This window comes from Somniosus microcephalus, unplaced genomic scaffold (assembly GCF_052327205.1).
Source record: "Somniosus microcephalus isolate GS21.2 unplaced genomic scaffold, FLI_Smic_1.0 unresolved_chr3, whole genome shotgun sequence".
Classification (NCBI taxonomy): Eukaryota; Metazoa; Chordata; class Chondrichthyes; order Squaliformes; family Somniosidae; genus Somniosus; species Somniosus microcephalus.
The window spans coordinates 72,221,098-72,241,941 of NW_028225181.1; the positions used below are offsets into that span (position 1 = coordinate 72,221,098).

General features: G+C 49.0%; 1 pseudogene; it reads right to left on the reverse strand.

Moving 5' to 3' along the window:
* Positions 1–13,815: 13,815 nt before the first annotated feature.
* Positions 13,816–20,844, reverse strand: part of LOC147091970 (uncharacterized) — a 39,553-nt pseudogene continuing 32,524 nt past the window's right edge.

Genomic DNA, 20,844 nt, shown 5'->3' on the forward strand with positions numbered 1-20,844 from the left:
ATGCTCCCGCTGTCAAACAGGCAAGTAGTGGCGCGGCCGTTTACCGTGATGTCCATCATGGACCTGGACAGATGATGAGGGAGAGCTTGATCCAGCGTAACGGAGGCCAGTGTATGGCTGAGTGAGTCGATATGGTCGTCCGACGAGACGGTGGTCGAGTCCGGAGACAAATTGGCGGTTGAGTGCGGCGGGCAAAATGGCGGCGGCCATGATTCCGATCCCCACGCGGCCGGAGGTGCACGAAATGGCGGAGAAGGTGGCTGCCCCCACGGTTCACATGTGGCGCTGCTGGCGTTCACGGGTTTCCCTCTGCAGGCGGTGGCGTAATGGCCTTTCTTCCCGCAGCCAGAGCAGGTAGCGGTCTTCGCCGGGCAGCACGCTCTAGGGTGTTTTAACTGGCCACAGAAATAGCATTTTTGGGCCTGGTTACGGGACATCGTTGCAGTAGTTGGTACCGGGGGCGGCGGTCCCAGTTGATTTCGGGACATCACTGCAGCAGTTGGTACTGGGGGCGGCGGTCCCATGTCCCAAGGTCGCGATGACCATGGCGCGGCCCCGTTACGTGAGTGTGCTTCGAGGTTTCGGTGGGCCACATCTAGTGAGAGCGTGAGGGCTACGGCTGTCTTCAGGTCGAGCTCCTTGCTTTCGAGCAGTCTCTGCCGGGAGTAGTCGGACTGGAGGCCCTTAACGAAGGCATCACAGATAAGTCCCTCCGCGTGCGCCGCAGCCGTTACCACCTTACAGTCGCAGTCCCTGCAGAGCATCTGCAACGCCCGTAAAAATGCCTCTACCGATTCCCCCGGTTGCTGCCTGCGGGATCCCAGGAGGTGTCTGGCGTAAATCGTATTCACTGGGCGCGTGTATTGCCCTTTTAGCAGGTCGAGAGCCGCCGTGTACATAGTAGCATCCCGGATGAGGGTATATACTTGAGGGCTCACCTGGGCGGTCAGAACTTTTAATTTGTTCTCCTCTGATATCACGGCGGAGGCTTCTAGGAAGGATTCAAAGCAGCTCAGCCAGTGCTCGAAATTGGTAGCTGAACCCGCCGCTTGAGGGTTGAGGTCCAGGCATGCTGGTCTGAGGGCTCGCAGCAACGCCTGCTGCTGTTGCTGTTGTTGCTGCTCCGATCCCGACATTTTAATTTTAGTTAATAAAATTGATACGCTTATCAATTATTCCATAAAAGGCGATGAATTAGGATAGCAATGAAAAGGTTTTTATTGACTAAAGAACAGAGCATGCCTCTCGTGGACGACTGGTTCCAAGAAGGAAGTGGGTTGCCGAGCAGCCACCTTTATACCAGGTCATGTAGGCGGAGCCATGGGTGGAGCCAGCTGAGGCATGCATTGGTACACAGTGAGTAGCAAGAGGTAACAATGTGCAATAACAATAACAGTAGTGAACAACAGTGAAAACAATAACAGTGGTTTACCACACTGACATTTGTCGTAAACCTCCTTTCTCTGTTTTATTCTAACTTCGATATCCTTTGTCATCGGGAGCTCAAGCTTTGTCATAGAGTCATAGAGTCATAGAGTCATAGAGTAATACAGCACGGATAGAGGCCCTTCGGCCCATCGTGTCCGCGCCGGCCATCAAGCCCTGTCTAATCTAATCCCATATTCCAGCATTTGGCCCGTAGCCTTGTATGCTATGGCATTTCAAGTGCACATCCAAATGCTTCTTAAATGTTGTGAGGGTTTCTGCCTCCACAACCCTTTCAGGCAGTGAGTTCCAGACTCCAACCACCCTCTGGGTGAAAAAGTTCTTTCTCAAATCCCCTCTAAACCTCCCGCCCTTTACCTTGAATCTATGCCCCCTAGTTATCGACCCCTCTACTAAGGGAAAAAGCTCCTCAGCATCCATCCTATCTATGCCCCTCATAATATTGTACACCTCAATCATGTCCCCCCTCAGCCTCCTCAGCTCCAAGGAAAACAAACCCAACCTGCCCAGTCTCTCTTCATAGCTGAAGCGCTCCAGCCCTGGTAACATCCTGGTGAACCTCCTCTGCACCCTCTCTAACGCGATCACATCCTTCCTGTAGTGTGGCGACCAGAACTGCACACAATATTCCAGCTGTGGCCTAACCAGTGTTTTATACAGCTCCATCATAACCTCCTTGCTCTTATATTCAATGCCTCGGCTAATGAAGGCAAGTATCCCATATGCCTTTTTTACCACCTTATCCACCTGTTCCGCCGCCTTCAGGGATCTGTGTACTTGCACACCCAGATCCCTCTGACCCTCCGTCTTGCCTAGGGTCTTTCCATTCATTGTGTATTCCTTTGCCTTGTTAGTCCCCCCAAAGTGCATCACCTCGCACTTTTCCGGGTTAAATTCCATTTGCCACTGTTCCGCCCATCTGACCAACCCATCTATATCGTCCTGCAGACTGAGGCTACCCTCCTCGCTATTTACCACCCGACCAATTTTTGTATCATCCGCGAACTTACTGATCATACCCTTTACATTCATATCCAAGTCATTAATGTAGACCACAAACAGCAAGGGACCCAGCACCGATCCCTGTGGTACCCCACTGGCCACAGGCTTCCAGTCACAAAAACAACCTTCGACCATCACCCTCTGCCTTCTGCCACTAAGCCAGTTTTGTATCCAATGTGCCAAGGCACCCTGGATTCCATGGGCTCTTACCTTCTTGACCAGTCTCCTGTGCGGGACTTTATCGAAGGCCTTACTGAAATCCATGTATACCACATCCACTGCGTTACCCTCATCCACACACCTAGTCACCCCCTCAAAAAATTCAATCAAATTAGTCAGACATGATCTTCCCTTGACAAAGCCATGTTGACTATCCCTGATTAATCCTTGCCTCTCCAAGTGGAGACACATTTTGTCCCTCAGGATTTTTTCCAATAATTTTCCTACCACTGATGTTAGGCTCACTGGCCTGTAGTTCCCCGGTTTTTCCCTACTACCCTTCTTGAATAATGGTACTACATTAGCGGTTCTCCAGTCCTCTGGCACATCCCCTGTGGCCAGAGAGGTCCTGAATATATGTGTTAGAGCCCCCGCAATCTCCTCCTTTGCCTCACACAGCAGCCTGGGATACATTTCATCCGGGCCTGGGGATTTATCCATTTTTAGGCCAGCTAAAACCGCCAATACCTCCCCCCGCTCGATGTTAATATGTTCGAGCATATCACAGTCCCCCCGCCCTATTTCTATGTCTACATCGTCCTTCTCCATAGTGAAAACAGACGCAAAAAATTCATTCAGAACCCCTCCTACATCTTCCGGCTCCACACACAGATTGCCACTTTTGTCCCTAATGGGCCCTATTTTTTCCCTAGTTATCCTCTTACCCTTAATATACTTATAAAACATCTTCGGATTTTCCTTTATTTTGCTTGCCAGTGTTATTTCATGGCCCCTCCTTGATCTCCTAATTTCTTTTTTAAGTATCCCCCTGCACTTTTTGTACTCCTCTAGGGCTTCCTCCGTCTTTAGCCTTTTGTATCTACCAAAAGCCCTCCTTTTTTTCCTAATCCATTCCCGTATATCCCCTGACATCCAAGGTTCCCTGTGGTTTTTGGAACCACCCTTGACCTTTACGGGAACATGTTGCCATTGTATGTTCTCAATCTCCCTTCTGAAAGCCTCCCATTGCTCCGATGCGGATTTTCCTACAAGTAGCTGATCCCAGTCCATTTTGGCCAGATCCTGCCTTATCCTATTAAAATCGGCCTTCCCCCAATTTAGAACCTTTATTTCCGGCCCATCCCTGTCCTTTTCCATGGCCACCTTAAATCTTACCATATTATGGTCACTATCACCAAAGTGCTCACCTACTAGCACTTTTTCCACTTGGCCGGCCACATTCCCGAGAATTAGGTCCAGTACCGCCCCCTCTCTTGTAGGACTTTCTACATGCTGGCTCAAAAAGCTCTCCTGGATGCACTTTAAGAATTCTACACCCTCTGAGCCTTTCACACTCTGACTATCCCAGTTAATATTGGGGAAGTTGAAATCCCCCATTATTATTACCCTATTATTTGCACATTTCTCTGAGATTTGCCTACATATCTGTTCCTCTATCTCCCCCTGACTGTTTGGAGGCCTATAGTACACTCCCAGCAAAGTGCTTGCCCCCTTTTTGTTTTTAAGCTCCACCCATATGGCCTCATTAGAGGACCCTGCTAATATATCATCCCTCCTTACTGCAGTAATTGACTCCTTAATTAATATTGCGACACCCCCTCCTCTTATACCTCCCCCTCTGTCTCGCCTGAAGATTCTGTACCCCGGAATATTGAGCTGCCAGTCTTGCCCTTCCCTCAACCATGTCTCCGTGATAGCAACAATATCATACTCCCATGTGTTTATCAACACCTTCAGTTCATCCACCTTATTCGCAAGACTCCTTGCATTAAAATAGATGCCATCCAGCCTTGCCCTTATATATTTGCCCTGTCTACCAAGCTGACTTGTTTTTTTCTCTATAATTGGCAGCACATCCCCCCCTATTTCAGCTCCCCTCTGTATCCCATCCCCCTGCCAAGTTAGTTTAAACCCCCCCCAACAGTGCTAGCAAACCTCCCCGCAAGGATATTTGTCCCGCTCTGGTTCAGGTGCAACCCGTCCGACTTGTACAAGTCCCACCTTTCCCAGAAGCAGGCCCAGTGATCCAGGAAAGTAAAACACTCCCCCCTACACCAACTCTTTAGCCACGCATTCATCTGCTCTATCCTCCCATTCCTATACTTACTAGCACGTGGCACTGGGAGTAATCCAGAGATTACAACCTTTGAGGTCCTGCTCTTTAATCTGTTACCTAGCTCCCTAAATTCTTGATGCAGGACCTCATCCCTCTTTTTACCTATGTCGTTGGTACCAATGTGGACCACGACCATTGCCTGTTCACCCTCCCCCTCCAGAATGCCCTGCAGCCGCTCAGTGACATCCTTGACCCTGGCACCAGGGAGGCAACAAACCATCCTGGATTGACGTCTACGGCCACAGAAACGCCTATCTGTTCCCCTTACTATAGAATCCCCTACCACTATTGCTCTCCCACTCTTTTTCCCCCCTTCCTGGGCAGCAGGAGCACCCCCAGTGCCAGGAAGTTGGCTGCTGCTGCCTTCCCCTGGTGAGTCATCCCCCTCAACAGTATCCAAAGCGGTATACTTGTTATACTTTGGATGCCCATCTTTCCTCCTTATGGGAATATGCTTGGTTTGTACCTGAACTATCTGAGCCTTGAAGGCCTGCCATTGGTCATTCACTGTTTTCGTGGACAATCTTTGTTTCCAGTCCACCTGTGCTCGATCCCTTCTCAAATCACTGAAATTGGCTCTCTTCCAGCTGGGTATTTTCACCACTGATTCTTCTTTGTCCCTTTCCATAACTACTTTAAACCCAATGATATTGTGATCACTGTTAACCAGATCCCTCCTGTCCCAGAACCGATGAGAGACCCTTTAAATGTTCTGACTGTGCAAAGAGGTTTCAGAGTTCATCCAACCTGCTGAGTCACCAGCGAGTTCACACAGATTTTCAAAAAAAGGAAGATGTTTTAGAAAGGCTGGCGGCACTAAAAGTTCACAGCCATCTCAGATTAGTGTCCCTTTAATTACAATCTCGCGGAACAAGAAGAATCGCTGTCCCTTTAACTACCACAAATCCCTGTGTGGAGGAGAGGGGGAGATACAGTCTGTCCAGTAACTGTCGCAGAACAGAATTAGCGACCCTGTCCCATAAGGGCTTGACCCACCCCCACTCCCTGCTTTTCCTCGTGTCTTATCCTTAAAATTCTCAGCCTTGTTTCCAAATCCCTTTGTGGCCTCGCCCCTCCCTATCTCTGTAATCTCTTCCAGCCTCTACAAACCCCCCCCCCCCCGAGATATTTGCGCTTCTCTAATTCTGACCTCTTGAGCATCCCCGATTTTAATCGCTCCACCATTGGTGGCCGTGCCTTCAGCTGCCTGGGCCCTAAGCTCTGGAATTCCTTCCCTAAACCTCTCCATCTCTCTACCTCTCTCTCCTTCTTTAAGATGCTCTTTGACCAAGCTTTTGGTCATCTGCCCGAATATCTCCTTATGTGGCTCGGTGTCAAATTTTGTTTTATAACGATCCTGTGACGAGCCTTGGGATGTTTTACTACATTAAAGGTGCTTTATAAATACAAGTGGTTGCTGTTTCCTGAAATTAATAATAAATTCCCCAGAGGGAAAAAAACTTGTACTTTTACTCCCAAATATTAGAGTTTGTTCCACAGAAGCACGGGGTTTATCTGCTTTTATGGATGAAATTAAAAGGTCTCTATTAAAACCTGAGCCAGTGTGTTGTGAGCCAAAGAGCCTTGTGTCCAATGAGGGGAATAAAGGCCCACAGCCTCCCCTGGCCCCGGGCCCTGAACAAGGGACTGGAGAAACTCGCTGCCCTGCGGATCAGACAATCAGCCGGCGCTAGTCCCGCCCCTCGGGCTCCCCGATTGGTTGGAGGACCCGCCGCCGGCACGCTCCTCCAGCCCCACCCCGCTTGCTCCCTATTGGTCGGAAGCTCACGTCAATCAGGCAGTGGGCCCGGGTCATGTGTCCCTCACCGACTTTACAAAGAAAGCCCCGCGCGGTCGCCGGGCAGAGCTGCAGGTCGGCAGGAGCAGGTTTGGGAGATTAATAAACTGCGGGTAGGCCACGCCTCAGGGTTTATAAAGTTGGAGAAAGGTTTCAGGCCCGAATGAGATCCAGTGGCCGAATGTGTTCCGCTGGACGGCAGCGGTGAGAGTTTTTCTCAGTGACAGGCCCGGGTTACCTGCCGCCATCTTGGTGAAGGAAAGACAGACCGGTTCTACCTGCAGCAGGGCGCATGCGCGGCCATCTTTGTACAGGAACAGAGAGTGGGCAGGGCTTCAGTGTCCCAGTGACCAGGAGAGACAATCATTGACTCATTGATTTTAATCTCACTCTGCACACAGCAGGTGGAGAACTGAAGGTTTCAGAGTCCCAGTGACCAGGAGAGAAAATAATTATCACATTGATTTTATTCTCACTGTGCACACAGCAGGTGGAGAACTGAAGGTTTCAGAGTCCCAGTGACCAGGAGAGAAAATAATTATCACATTGATTTTATTCTCACTCTGCACACAGCAGGTGGAGAACTGAACCCAACCAGAGTAGAGGGAGGGGGAAAACCAGGAGTGGAGGAAAGAAATGTTGGAGATGGTGCGATGGGTTTGGATTTCAGCACAGGGAGAAGGGACAGTGTGTGGGACGAGGATTTACAGCTTTGGGGTTAAATGTGTTATTTTGGTCATATTTCTATATTTGCCATTTTCTGCCCACAGGGCAATCACAGTGCACTGACCAACACCTCAGCTTGTCAGAATAGGACAGGTGGAACCGAGCCAGAGGCAGCTCTGGGACTTCATCTTCTGAGCATTGGGTTGGGAAAGAAGAATTCCATTGTTTATTGGGCCCTGGCGAGCACTGACCCCCCTCCCACAATTTTAATATTTTGATGCATCTGTCTATTTATATACTAGGAATGTTTTAATTGCTTTCACAGCAAAATGCATTTATTATTAAACCTCCACAGAAGCAACTGTGGTAACAATTGAATAAAACTCAGAGTTGTCGGGAGCTGGAACGCTCGACCTGAAAAGGTCATGAGCTGATTCCATCAATTATTTTAAAAGGGAGTTGGGCCCTTCGTGCTGTACTTTTCAATGATTCTATAAAAGCTAACAGAACCAAACAAAGAAATGATCTTCCTTGGTTACTGATCATTTCGCTAAATTTCAACAGAGTTCTCTATACACCAACAACAACTTACCTATAAAAGAGTTTTTAAAACATCTCAAGGCACTTTACAGAAGGGTAATAAGACAATAATCGACACACATATTTTGTTTGTGGTCCAGTGAACTGACACAAAGTTCCTTCACAACTGTAACCATTTTATTGCAGTTGCTGTGAAGGCTGCACTCACTCTGCTCGTACACCTGGTCTTCAAAGGAGGCAAAACAGGACGAATGCTGCCGAGCTCAGCTCTTTTTGATCAGAAAATATCAACTGTTTCGCCTCACCAGGAAATGCACAAAAGAGGCAGCAGTGCTCATTGGTTGCCCAGGGAAGTCCTATTTAGATTAAGCTCCTTCACCCAGAGGGTGCTGAGAATGTGGAACTTGCTGCCACAGGGAGTGGTTGAGGCGAAGAGCATGGATGTATTTAAGGGGAAGCTGGATAAACACATGGCAGAAAGGAATAGAAGGAGATGCTGATAGGGTGAGATGAAGAGAGATGGGAGGAGGCTCGTGTGGAGCATAAACACCACATGGACCAGTTGGGCCGATTGGCCTGTTTCTGTGCTGTACAATCTGTGTAATTCTATGTATTAAGAGAGGAGAGAATGTTCCATAGAAACTAGAATTATCTGTTCCGAATTTTAATCCTGAACTTACAGTGATGTCTTTTGTAAACTGCTTTTACAGGGAATATCATCGGCCTTTGAATGTGGAAGGAGAAATGTTTGCCTGTTCTGTCTGTGGGAAAAGATTTCAAAGATCGGTGTGACTGGAAAAGCACCGAGACACACACACCCGAGTGAGAGTGTTCCAGTGCACTGACTGTGGAAAGAGCTTTAACCAGTTACACAGTCTGAAAAAACATCGCACCGTTCACAGCGGGGAGAAACCGTACATGTGTTGTGTGTGTGGATGAGGCTTCAACCGATTGTCCAACCTGGAGAGACACAAGGACACCCACACCACGGAGAAACTGTGGGAATGTGGGGACTGTGGGAAGGGATTTAGCTCCCCGTCCTGGCTGGAAACTCATCGATGCTGTCACACCGGGGAGAGGCCGTTCACCTGCTCCAAGTGTGGGAAGGGATTTAGTCAGTCATCCCACCTTCTGACACACCAGCGACTTCACACTGAGGAGAGACCATTCAGTTGCCCTCACTGTGGGAAGAGGTTCAGGCAGTCATCTCATCTCATTGAGCACCAGTGCATTCACACTGGGGAGAGGCCATTCACCCGACCTGTGTGTGAGAAGGGATTCTCTAATTCATCCACCCTGCTGATATACCAGCACATTCACACTGCAGAGAGGCCATTCACCTGCCCCGTGTGTGAGAAGGGATTCACTAAATCCTCTGACCTTCTGAGACACCAGCGCATTCACACTGGGGAGAGGCCATTCACCTGCTCCTTGTGTGGGAAGGGATTCAATCAGTCGTCCAACCTGCTGAAACACCAGCGAGTTCAAACTAGGGTGAGGCCATTCACCTGCTCCATGTGTGGGAAGGGATTCACTCAGTCATCCAACCTGCTGACACACCAGCGAGTTCACACCGTGGAGAGGCCGTTCACCTGCTCAGTGTGTGAGAAGGGATTCAATCAGTCATCCAACCTGCTGAGACACCAGCAAGTTCACAAGTGACTGCAGAGGTTCGATTCTGCTGTTATTGCTGCTGTTAATCACATCCAGGACTGAACCATGTTCATTCTGACAGTTGGGGTTTGTTTCTGCTGATGTTAATAACCTCTATATCTGGGCTGGATTTTAATATTCTGGATATATAGCTGATTGAGTTGTCGGGGCTGCAGTGTCCATTTAAGTACTGCTGTCTGAACTTTCCCCTTAATTTCTGATGAGTGTTCCTGAAATATTTTACAATAAAATTATGAACTTTTACTGCAATCGTATATTAATCTTTGCTATAAAATCTACAATTCATGGTCTGAAAGATTCCATTGATTATCATCTCCAATTAGAAAGTGCTGATTAATCCTCGCTGATAACTCTTACTGACTTGCACGTTACACACATTGGACCTCCATTATCCACCAGAAAGAAGGGGAATGGGAATCGGTGGAGAATCGAGAGTCCCCAAATGTTGCCCCTCCCGTCTGGTACAGCAATCCCCTCGGCACGGGAATAGTGACAAGTCCAGTTATAGTGAAGGGATGAGTTAAAGGTATTTACTCAGACGGGCGGAAGGTGGGAAGTGGTGTTCCACGGGGATTGGTGCTGGGACCACTGTTGTTCACCATTTACATGAATGATTTGCACTTGGGAATCAGAAGTACAATTTCAAAATTTGCTGATGACACTAAATTGGGGGGTGTAGTTAATACTAAGTAAGACTGTGATAGCATCCTTGTAGAATTATTCAGTTGTGTTCAGTAAATAACACCATCTTTTAATTTGCTTTTACTGATCACATCACTATACAGTTATGTGAAAAACAGAAATCATTAACAGCTCCCAATTTCAGAATTGTTAGATTCAAACTCAACTTCTTTCAAGTACAATCTAACATTCAAAAATTGTAATGGATGTAGGCGAGATATTAGGACTGTTGTCCAACACAATCCAAACAGAGTGACACACAGACAGATGGGCAGGTGTAGCTTCACAGCGAATCCTTTCAAGCCTCAGTAAAAAGTGGCAGACTGGCAATCCATTGTTCACTAATGGAGTTGTGATCTTTGTAAATTAAGAAATGGAAATGTGTCAAAGAGTTGATTAACAGAGTAGGGCATCATCTTCCTTTGATTTCTATTTCTGACACCAGGCAACAGAAAAAGGTCATTACAACACGACATAAACAGACTCTTCAGGTGTGAGACATCAGACTTCAGAACAACATGTCTGCCAGCTCGGCCACAAACCTCAGTACAGTCAACCTTTCAGCAGCTGCAGCCCTGATTAAATAACTAGTCGTTTAACATGTCTAGTAGAGCTTTTGTATCAAAATAGAAGAAATGTATTTGTGACACACACACAATTAATAATTAAATCACAATGTGATTGTGAGGATCGATTTTCGCCTCTTGATACCTTCCGTGTCCAGCGGTCGAGGAAGGTATCAAGTGAACCGGTGGACACCGCCTGCTCCCTCTCCAGGGCCACCCGGGCAGGGACAAGACCATGGGAGAGAGGCAGGCAGCCAGAGTGACCCCATGGGCCCCGCCCATCCTGGGCCTACAAATTGCTGTTTTCGCCAGGCCCAAGAGCAGGTCCAGGAGAAGATCCTCCCACTTACCCACCCCCACTCCGCACCGGGCGGCCAAAGATTAGGAGCGTGGGGCTAAAGTGTAACCAAGAGTTGAGGAGCAGCCCCTTCACTTAACTATCCAGGGGCTGTAACCTCTCACACTGAATATATACACGGCCCATGGGCTCCTCTAGGCCACAGAAACCACATCTGGCCTTGGAGTCCAGAAAGGAGCTTAAAAACTGTTGCACACGACAGCTCCCTGCAACAGTCTCCACCCCAGATCCCCAATGGTGCTGGGAAGGACTCCCGCATAGAGAGCCCTCCATTGGGGACCCTCGCCTCCGTCAGATAGCAAGGTGACCCGCCAGTCTGATTGAGATTGGGCAATAAACAAAATTAATCAATAAATGACACAGAAACGCAAGTCCCCAGGTCCTCAGCCCTGGTGTGAAGTACGCTGGCCACCAATTTTCCATTACTATCTCGCACCTCAGGCCCCGCCCAGTCTGGTTTAATTACTAAATGTTTTCTAACTCGGGTTCAGGCCTGTCATTCTGAGGGAAACAAGGCCTCATATATTGGTGTGTCCCACCCGAGCGGCTGTTAATGGCTTTAATAAACTGGTAGCAAGGTTTTTTAAAAAGGTGAAAAGAGGTGAATAACGCAACTAGCGATGCCTCAAAACTCACGGACAGAGAAATCCACTTCATCATCGCCCCTGCCACAGGACTCAATATTCACCCCCTCCACCACTGGTGCACTGTGTCTGCAGTATGTACGGTCTAAAAGATGACCACGGTCAGGCCGTGTGGAGTCAAGGGCCAGGCAGCAGAATGGATGGAAAGATCGCTACAAACTTCCCTTAACTCCAACCCTCTGATTTCTGTTTTGTAGCCAGCTTTCCATCCATTCTGCTGCCTGGCCCTTCCCTCCACACAGCCTGACCTTGGTCATCTTGTCGATCTTACATACTGTTATGGATAGCAAGCTGGTCACAAAACAGAAAAGAGAGAGTAGGGGTTAAGAATAGCTACTCAGACTGATGAAAGGTGGGAAGTGGTGTTCCACAGGGATCGGCGCTGGGATCACTATTGTTCACAATTTACATAAACGATTTGGACGATGAATCAGAAGAACAATTTCAAAGTTTGTCGATAACACCAAATTGGGAGGTAGAGTTAATACTGAGGAAGACAAAATGCAAGAAGACATTAATAAATTTCAGAATGGGCGTGTAATTGGCAAATGAATTTCACTGTAGATCAGTGTGAGGTGCTGTGTTAATGAATTTCACTATAGATCAGTGTGAGGTGGTGTGTTAGTGAATTTCACTATAGATCAGTGAGAGGTGGTGTGTTAATGAATTTCACGATAGTTCAGTTTGCGGTGATGTGTTAATGAATTTCACTATAGATCAGTGTGAGGTGGTGTGTTAATGAATTTCACTATAGATCAGTGTGAGGTGGTGTGTTAATGAATTTCACTGTAGATCAGTGTGAGGTGGTGTGTTAATGAATGTCATGATAGATCAGTGTGAGGTGGTGTGTTAATGAATTTCACTATAGATCAGTGTAAGGTGGTGTGTTAATGAATTTCACTGTAGATCAGTGTGAGGTGGTGTGTTAATGAATTTCACGATAGATCAGTGTGAGGTTGTGTGTTAATGAATTTCATTGCAGATCAGTGTGAGCGGGTGTGTTAATGAATTTCACTGTAGGGCAGTAGGAGGTGGTGTGTTTTGGTGGGAAGAATAAGGAGGCCACTCAGTACTTGGACAAGGGGGTGAAATTGGGTTGCTTTGTGCCTCCCGCGATATTCAGTGGGAGTTAAGCAGCGTAGGTAGTCGGTAGCTCCCCGCGGCACTGCACCACCGGCAATGACATCATTGCCAAGCGCAGCACCCCGGCTGCAACCTTGGGTTACGACCACTGACCTATCACCGGACGATATGTCCGACAGGGTCAGGGGTCGTATCTGCAGCCGCGGCGATGCCACTTAAAGGGCAGGTGTCGGGCGGCAACTTTTTATTTTGGCCGACTGCCAGCACCTGCCCCCTTCCCCTTTCTTCTTCGGGGTGTCGGCCGCAATCGCACAGCCCGGCGCTCCTCTTGATCCGACACCCCACTCCCCGGTGGTCCAGCAGGGCCCAGGTGTGCGCAGTGCTGCGCCCCTCCCCTTTAATCAGGGAGGGAGGTCTGCTATGGCATGGTGCTACGTGCCGACGGGCACGGTGCTGTGACATGAAGCGCCGTGAAATTCACTGGTAGCGCCTCAAGAGGGAGGGGAGTGCTTCCAGTAGCACCCTGCCTCCTGCCTGGGGCGCTACCACTGAATTTAATGCACAGGGGCGATAACTTTTTCAGGGCGCTAAAATTAGCTCCAGTGACGTTAGCGACCCAAAGGGGGCATCACTGAATTTCCCCTTAAGAGTCTAAATGGGCTGGAGGAGCAGAGGGTTCCAGGGATCCAGATACACAAATCACTAAAAGTAGCAACACAGGTTAATAAGGCCATTAAAATAAAAGCACTGGGGTAGATTCCTAAAGGAGCATTCTGTTCCATGCCTAGGAGCTCTGAACCATGGCAGAGAGTAGCTGGGACACGTTTCTCACATGCCTCGAGATTAACCCGCACGGCAACTTTGCTGTCAGTGAAGAGAGACAAGAAAAACCAAAGTGCCGTTTGCCCCTCTCAGTGTGGCCCTGAAGGACTGTGTCCAGGCTGGAGTTCTGTTCCCACCGTACGACCCTCCCCCAGATTGTCCTTTGAGCTCCAGCCAGGTGATGCTAAACACTCAGGTGGGAAAGAAGAAAATCTACAATAATGTGTTTAAAACAAAGCTGGTTTATTTGACATCTATCCAGAATATTAAACTCCAGCCCAGTTATAGGGGTTATTAACATCAGCAGAAACAAACCCCAACTGTCAGAATGAACATGGTTCAGTCCTGGATGTGATTAACAGCAGCAATAACAGCAGAATCCAACCCCTGCAGTCACTTGTGAACTTGTTGGCGTGTCAGCAGTTTGGATGCCAGAGTGAATCCCTTTCCTCACACGGAGCAGGTGAACGGCCTCTCCCCAGTGTGACTGCGCTGGTGTTTCAGCAGGTTGGATGACTCAGTGAATCCCTTCCCACAAACGGAGCAGGTGAACGCCCTCTCCCCAGTGTGACTGCGCTGGTGTACAGTGAGCTCAGATGATCGCCTGAACCCAGTCCCGCAGTGAGAGCACCTGAACGGTCTCTCGTCAGTGTGAACACGTTGATGGTATGTCAGTTCCCTGGAACTTTTAAAGCACTTCCCACAGTCCGGGCAATTAAAAGGTCTCTCATCAGTGTGAACTCGCTGGTGATTCAGCAGGTTGGATGAATTAGTGAATCCTTTCCCACACTCGGAGCAGGTGAACTGCCTCTCCCCAGTGTGAACTCGCTGGTGATTCAGCAGTTTGGATGAATTAGTGAATCCCTTCCCACACTCAGAGCAGGTGAATGGCCTCTCCCCAGTGTGAACATGCTGATGATTCAGCAGGTTGGATGACTGAGTGAATCCCTTCCCACACTCAGAGCAGGTGAACGGCCTCTCCCCGGTGTGAATACGCTGGTGTCTCAGTAGTTCAGATGACTGAGTGAATCCCTTCCCACACTCAGAGCAGGTGAATGGCCTCTCCCCAGTGTGAACTCGCTGGTGTGTCAGTAGGTGGGATAACCGAGTGAATCCCTTCCCACACTCAGAGCAGGTGAACGGCCTCTCACCGGTGTGAATACGCTGGTGTCTCAGTAGGTGGGATGACTGAGTGAATCCCTTCCCACACTTAGAGCAGGTGAACGGTCTCTCTCCAATGTGAACTCGCTGGTGATTCAGCAGGCTGGATGAATTAGTGAATCCCTTCCCACACTCAAAGCAGGTGAACGGTCTCTCCCCGGTGTGAACACGCTGGTGTGTCTGAAGGTCAGATGACTGAGTGAATCCCTTCCCACACTCACAGGTGAATGGCCTCTCCCCAGTGTGAACTCGCTGGTGTGTCAGCAGGTTGGATGACTGAGTGAATCCCTTCCCACACTCAGAGCAGGTGAATGGCCTCTCCCCAGTGTGAACTCGCTGGTGTCTCAGCAGGCTGGATGACTGAGTGAATCCCTTCCCACACTCAGAGCAGGTGAATGGCCTCTCCCCGGTGTGAATGCGCTTGTGTCTCGATAGGCCAGAGGGTTTGCTGAAGCCTCGTCCACACACAGAACACGTGTACGGTTTCTCCCCGCTGTGAATGGTGCTTTTTGCTTCCATGTTCAGAGGCCGGTGAGATTCAGATCCGGCGAGTCGAGTGACTCTGTCAGATCTTGAAGTGATGTTTGGTTTGAGCTTACTGTCTGTAAATCCTCCCCTTCCAGTGCCCTGTAAAATTAATTTAAAACAGGGAGCGTGAGAGACAACCCACAGGAAAACAAAGGCAGGTTGTGAAATTGAGCTCAATGAACCTGGTCAATTGTGGGGCCGGCACCAGAAAAAAGTGACCATGAAAGCTGCTGGATTGTCATAAAAACCCAACTGGTTCACTGATGTCCTTCGGGAAGGGAATCCGCCACCTGGTCTGGGCCTACACACAACTCTGGCCTCTATGGGAGGAGAGAGAGGTGGGAGGGGGCAAAGGAAAGGAACTTTATACATCTGCAACTCGCCCAGAACTTTGATAGAACCTCCAAAACCCACAACCTCCACCACCTAGAAGGACAAGGGCAGCTGTTGTATGGGAGCACCATCACATCCAAGTTCCCCTCCAAGTCACACATCATCCTGACTCAGATATATTCATCGTTGCTGGGTCATAATCCTGGAACTCCTTACCGAACAACATTGTGGGAATACCTTCACCACACGGACTGCAGTAGTTCAAGAAGGCGACTCACCACCCCCTTCTCAACGGGAAACTGGGGATTGGCAATATTTGCTGCTCTTGCGAGCTACGCCCACATCCCAAGAATGAATTAAAACAAATCTGTAGATGTAAACTGGATTAAAAGCCTGTACAGAAATACTTGTTCCTAAAACAATACTCTTTTACATTGTACGGACAGTGTCTGTTTAACAACCTAATCTCCCCTAGAATCCACCTCCCTTTACAGTCTCACATTGGAAATTGTTGGGTCCTCCTGGGCTCAGAAGTACTGCGGGTTAAACGCAGCAGCTTCTCCTCCATCTCCACTCCAGCTCAAACTGAAACATAGAAACATAGAAACACAGAAGATAGAAGCAGGAGTAGGCTATTTGGCCCCTCAAGCCTGCTCCGCCATTCAATGCGATCATGGCTGATCATCCAAATTCAGTACTCGGTCCCTGCTTTCTCTCCATATCCCTTGATCCCTTTAGCTTTAAGAAATATATCCAATTCCTTCTTGAATATATTTAATGTATTGACCTCTACTGCCTTCCACAGGTTCACCACTCTCTGGGTGAAGAAATTCCTCCTAATTTCTGTCCTAAATGGCTTACCCCGTATCCTTAGACTGTGACCCCTGGTTCTGGACTCCCCGACCATCAGGAACATCCTTCCTGCATCGAGTCTGTCCAGTCCTGTCAGAATTTTATAAGTTTCAATGAGATCCCCTCTCATTCTTGTAAACTCCAGCGAGTACAAGCCCAATTGTCCCAATCTCTCCTCATACGTCATTCCTGCCATCCCAGGTATCAGCCTGGTGAATCTTCGTTGAACTCTTTCCACGGCAAGAACATCCTTCCTCAGATAAGGCGACCAAAACTGCACACAATACTCAAGATGTGGTCTCACCAAGGCCCTGTACAACTGCAGCAAGACATCCTTGTTCCTGTACTCAAACCCTCTCGCTACGAAGGCCAACATACCATTTGCCTTCTTAACCGCCTGCTGCACCTGCATGCTTACCTTCAGCGACTGGTGCACAAGGACACCCAGGTCTCATTGCACTTCCTCTTCTCCCAATCTATTGCCATTCAGATAATAATCTGCCTTCCTGTTTTTGCCACCAAAGTGGATAACCTCACATTTATCCACGTTATATTGCATCTGCCATGCTTCTGCCCAATCACCCAACCTGTCCAAATCATCCTGTAGTTTCTCGGCATCCTCCTCACAGCACACACGCCCACCCAGCTTTGTGTCGTCTGCAAATTTGGAGATATTACATCTAGTTCCCTTGCCTAGATCATTAATATATATTGTGAATAGCTGGGGTCCAAGGACCAATCCCTGCGGTACCCCACTAGTCACTGCCTGCCACTCGGAAAAAGACCCGTTTATTCCAACTCTTTGCTGTCTCTCTGCCAACCAGTTCTCTATCCAAGTCAATACCTTGCCCCCAATCCCAGGTGCCTTAACTTTACACACTAATCTCTTATGCGGGACCTTATCGAAAGCCTTCTGAAAGTCCAAATACACAACATCCACTGGTTCTCCCTTATCTATTTTACTAGTTACATCCTCAACAATGAAGCAACAAAAAGACCTACACAGGCGGCCAGGGACCTACCTTCCGTCAGCCTGCAATAAAACTCTTCCCCACAGCCGCTGACTAATGGCGGCCGCAGCACCCACAATTCCCGCGCCCGAGAAACCGCTCGATGCAACGCGCCGATTTCCCCGCTGAGAGTGCGCATGCTCCCCAGGGCCGTGGGCCATTCTGGGAGCCTGGCTGTAGTCCTTTGTCCCGAGTCAGACTCAGTGGTACCAGCTGAAGAAACCGGGAAGCGGCGGCTCGGATCGGAGAGGCGCTGCACCCTGGGTTCCCTGGTGCCGGGGCCCTGGCCGCACGTCCGCACCGCACTTTATGAAGGATGTGAAGGCCTCAGAAAGGGTGCAGAAAAGATTTACAAGAATGGTTCCAGGTATGAGGGACTTCAGTTGGGTGGATAGACTGGAGAAGCTGGGGTTGTTCTCCTTAGAGCAGAGAAGTTGAGAGGAGATTTGATAGAGGTGTTCAAAATCACGAGGGGTCAGGACAGAGTAGAGAGAGAGAAACTGTTCCCATTGGCGGAAGGGTTGAGAACCAGAGGACACAGATTTAAGGTGATTGGCAGAAGAACCAAAGGCGACATGAGGAAAAACTTTTTACGCAGCGAGTGGTTAGGATGTGGAATGCACTGCCTGAAAGGCTGGTGGAGGCAGATTCAATCATGGCTTTCAAAAGAGAATTGGATAAGTACCTGAAGTAAAGAAATTTGCAGGGTTACGGGGAAAGGGCGGGGAGTGGGACTAGCTGAAGTGGTCTTGCAGAGAGCCGGCATGGGCTCGACGGGCTGAATGGCCTCCTTCTGTGCTGTAACCATTCTAGGATTCTATAAAATATTAGAGTTTGTTCCACAGAAGCACGAAGTTTATCTGCTTTTATTGATGAATTTAAAAAGTCTCTATTAAAACCTGAGCCAATGTATTGTGAGCCAAAGAGCCTTGTGTCCAATGAGGGGAATAAAGGCCCACAGCCTCCCCTGGCCCCGGGCCCTGAACAAGGGACTGGAGAAACTCGCTGCCCTGCGGATCAGACAATCAGCCGGCGCTAGCCCCGCCCCTTGGGCTCCCCGATTGGTTGGAGGACCCGCCGCCGGCTCGCTCCTCCAGCCCCGCCCGCTCCCTATTGGTCAGAAGCTCCCATCAATCAGGCCCTGGGCCCAGGTCACGTGTCCCCGAGGAGCTCATGTGCTCCGTCCAACTGACGCCGCTCGGTCCGGGGCCTCGCGGACTCTCAGGTTTTTCTGTTTCGCTTTATTCTCTGCCGCTCCACCCCTCCCCCACCACCCCGCGCGATTCTCCACCCAATCGGAGCGGAGAAAACTCACTTTGCGCCACCGATCGCGACTCTGGACCCGACACCAAGGCCTTTCCCCGGAATGGCCCGCGCCGACTCCATCCGGCAGGATCTGAGTGTGCAGACGCAGCTCCGAGTGTGGGAGGGTGTTTGGTGTCCTCTGGGCATGCGCGGTTGTTGCCCTTGGTGACCGGGAGAGGTCGCTGTGCTGGACTCGGTGCAAACCGCCGCTCCCTGTGCGCATGCGCGGACTATCGTCTGTCAATCAACCATCAGCCAGAATAGGTCCCTGGTGAGACCAGTGAAGAAAGAAAGACTTGCATTTCTATAGCGCCTTTCACCACCACCGGACGTCCCAAAGTGCTTTACAGCCAATGAAGTACTTTTGAAGTGTAGTCACTGTTGTAATGTAGGAAATGCGGCAGTCAAATAGCGCACAGCAAGCTTCCACAAACAGCAATGTGATAATGACCAGATAATCTATCTTTTTGTTAACTCTGTTTCTCTCTCTACGGATGTTGCCTGGCCTGCTGAGTGTTTCCAGCATTTCCTGTTGTTATTTCAGATTTCCAGCATCCACAGTATTTTGCTATTATCCTTTTGTTACATTGATTGAGGGATAAACATTGACGAGGACACCTGGGATATTTCCCCTGCTCTTTCCCACATTACAACAGTGACTACACCTCAAAAGTACTTCATTGGCTGTAAAGCACTTCAAGACGTCTGCTGGTCATGAAAGCACGATATAAATGCAAGTCTTTCTTTCTCAAAATAGTGTCATGGGATCTTTTACATCCACCTGAGAGAGCAGACAGGGCCTCAGTTTAATGTCTCATCCGAAAGACACCACCTCTGTCAGTGCCTCAGTACTGCACTGGAGTGTCAGCCTGAATTTTTGTGCTCAAGTCTCTGGAGTGGGACTTGAACCCACAACCTTATGCCTCAGAGGCAAGAGTGCTACCATAGAGTCATAGATTTATACAGCACAGAAAGGGGCCCTTCGGCCCATCGTGTCCGCGCCGGCCATCAAGCCCTGTCTATTCTAATCCCATTTTCCAGCACTTGGTCCATAGCCTTGTATGCTGTGGCGTTTCAAGTGCTCATCTAAATGCTTCTTGAATGTTGAGGGTTCCTGCCTCTACCACCCTTTCAGGCAGTGAGTTCCAGATTCCAACCACCCTCTGGGTGAAAAAGCTTTTCCTCAAATACCCTCTAAACCTCCTGCCCCTTAACTTGAAACTATGACCCCTGGTTATTGACCCCTCTACTAAGAGGAAAAGTTCCTTTCTATCTACCCTATCTATGCCCCTTATAATTTTGTACACCTCAACCTGGTCCCCCCTCAGCCTTCTCTGCTCTAAGGAAAACAACCCCAGCCTGTCCAGTCTCTCTTCATAGCTGAAGCGCTCCATCCCAGGTAACACCCTGGTGAATCTCCTCTGCACCCTCTCCAATGCAATCACTTCCTTCCTATAGTGTGGCAACCAGAACTGCACACAGTATTCCAGCTGTGGCCTAACTAGCATTTTGTACAGCTCCATCATAACCTCCCTGCTCTGATATTCTATGCCTCAGCTAATGAAGGCAAGTACCCCATATGCCCTTTTAACCACCTTATCTAGCTGTCCTGCTGCCCTCAGGGATCTATGTACATGCACACCAAGGTCCCTCTGGTCCTCTGTCCTTCCTAGGGTTCTGCCATTCATTGTGTATTCCCTTGTTAGTCCTCCCAAAATGCATCACCTCACACTTTTCAGGGTTAAATTCCATTTGCCACTGTTGTGCCCATCTAACCAACCCGGCTATATTCTCCTGTAGCCTGAGGCTTCCCTCCTTGCCACTCCACCAATTTTCATGTCATCTGTGAACTTACTGATCATACCTTCTACATTCATATCTAAATCATTGATGTACACTACAAACAGCAAAGGACCCAGACCCTGTGGTACACCACTGGACACAGGCTTCCAGTCACAAAAACAACCTTCGACCATCACCCTCTGCCTCCTGCCACTAAGCCAATTTTGGATCCAATGTGCCAAATTGCCCTGGATCCCATGGGCTCTTACCTTCTTGACCAGTCTCCCATGTGGGACT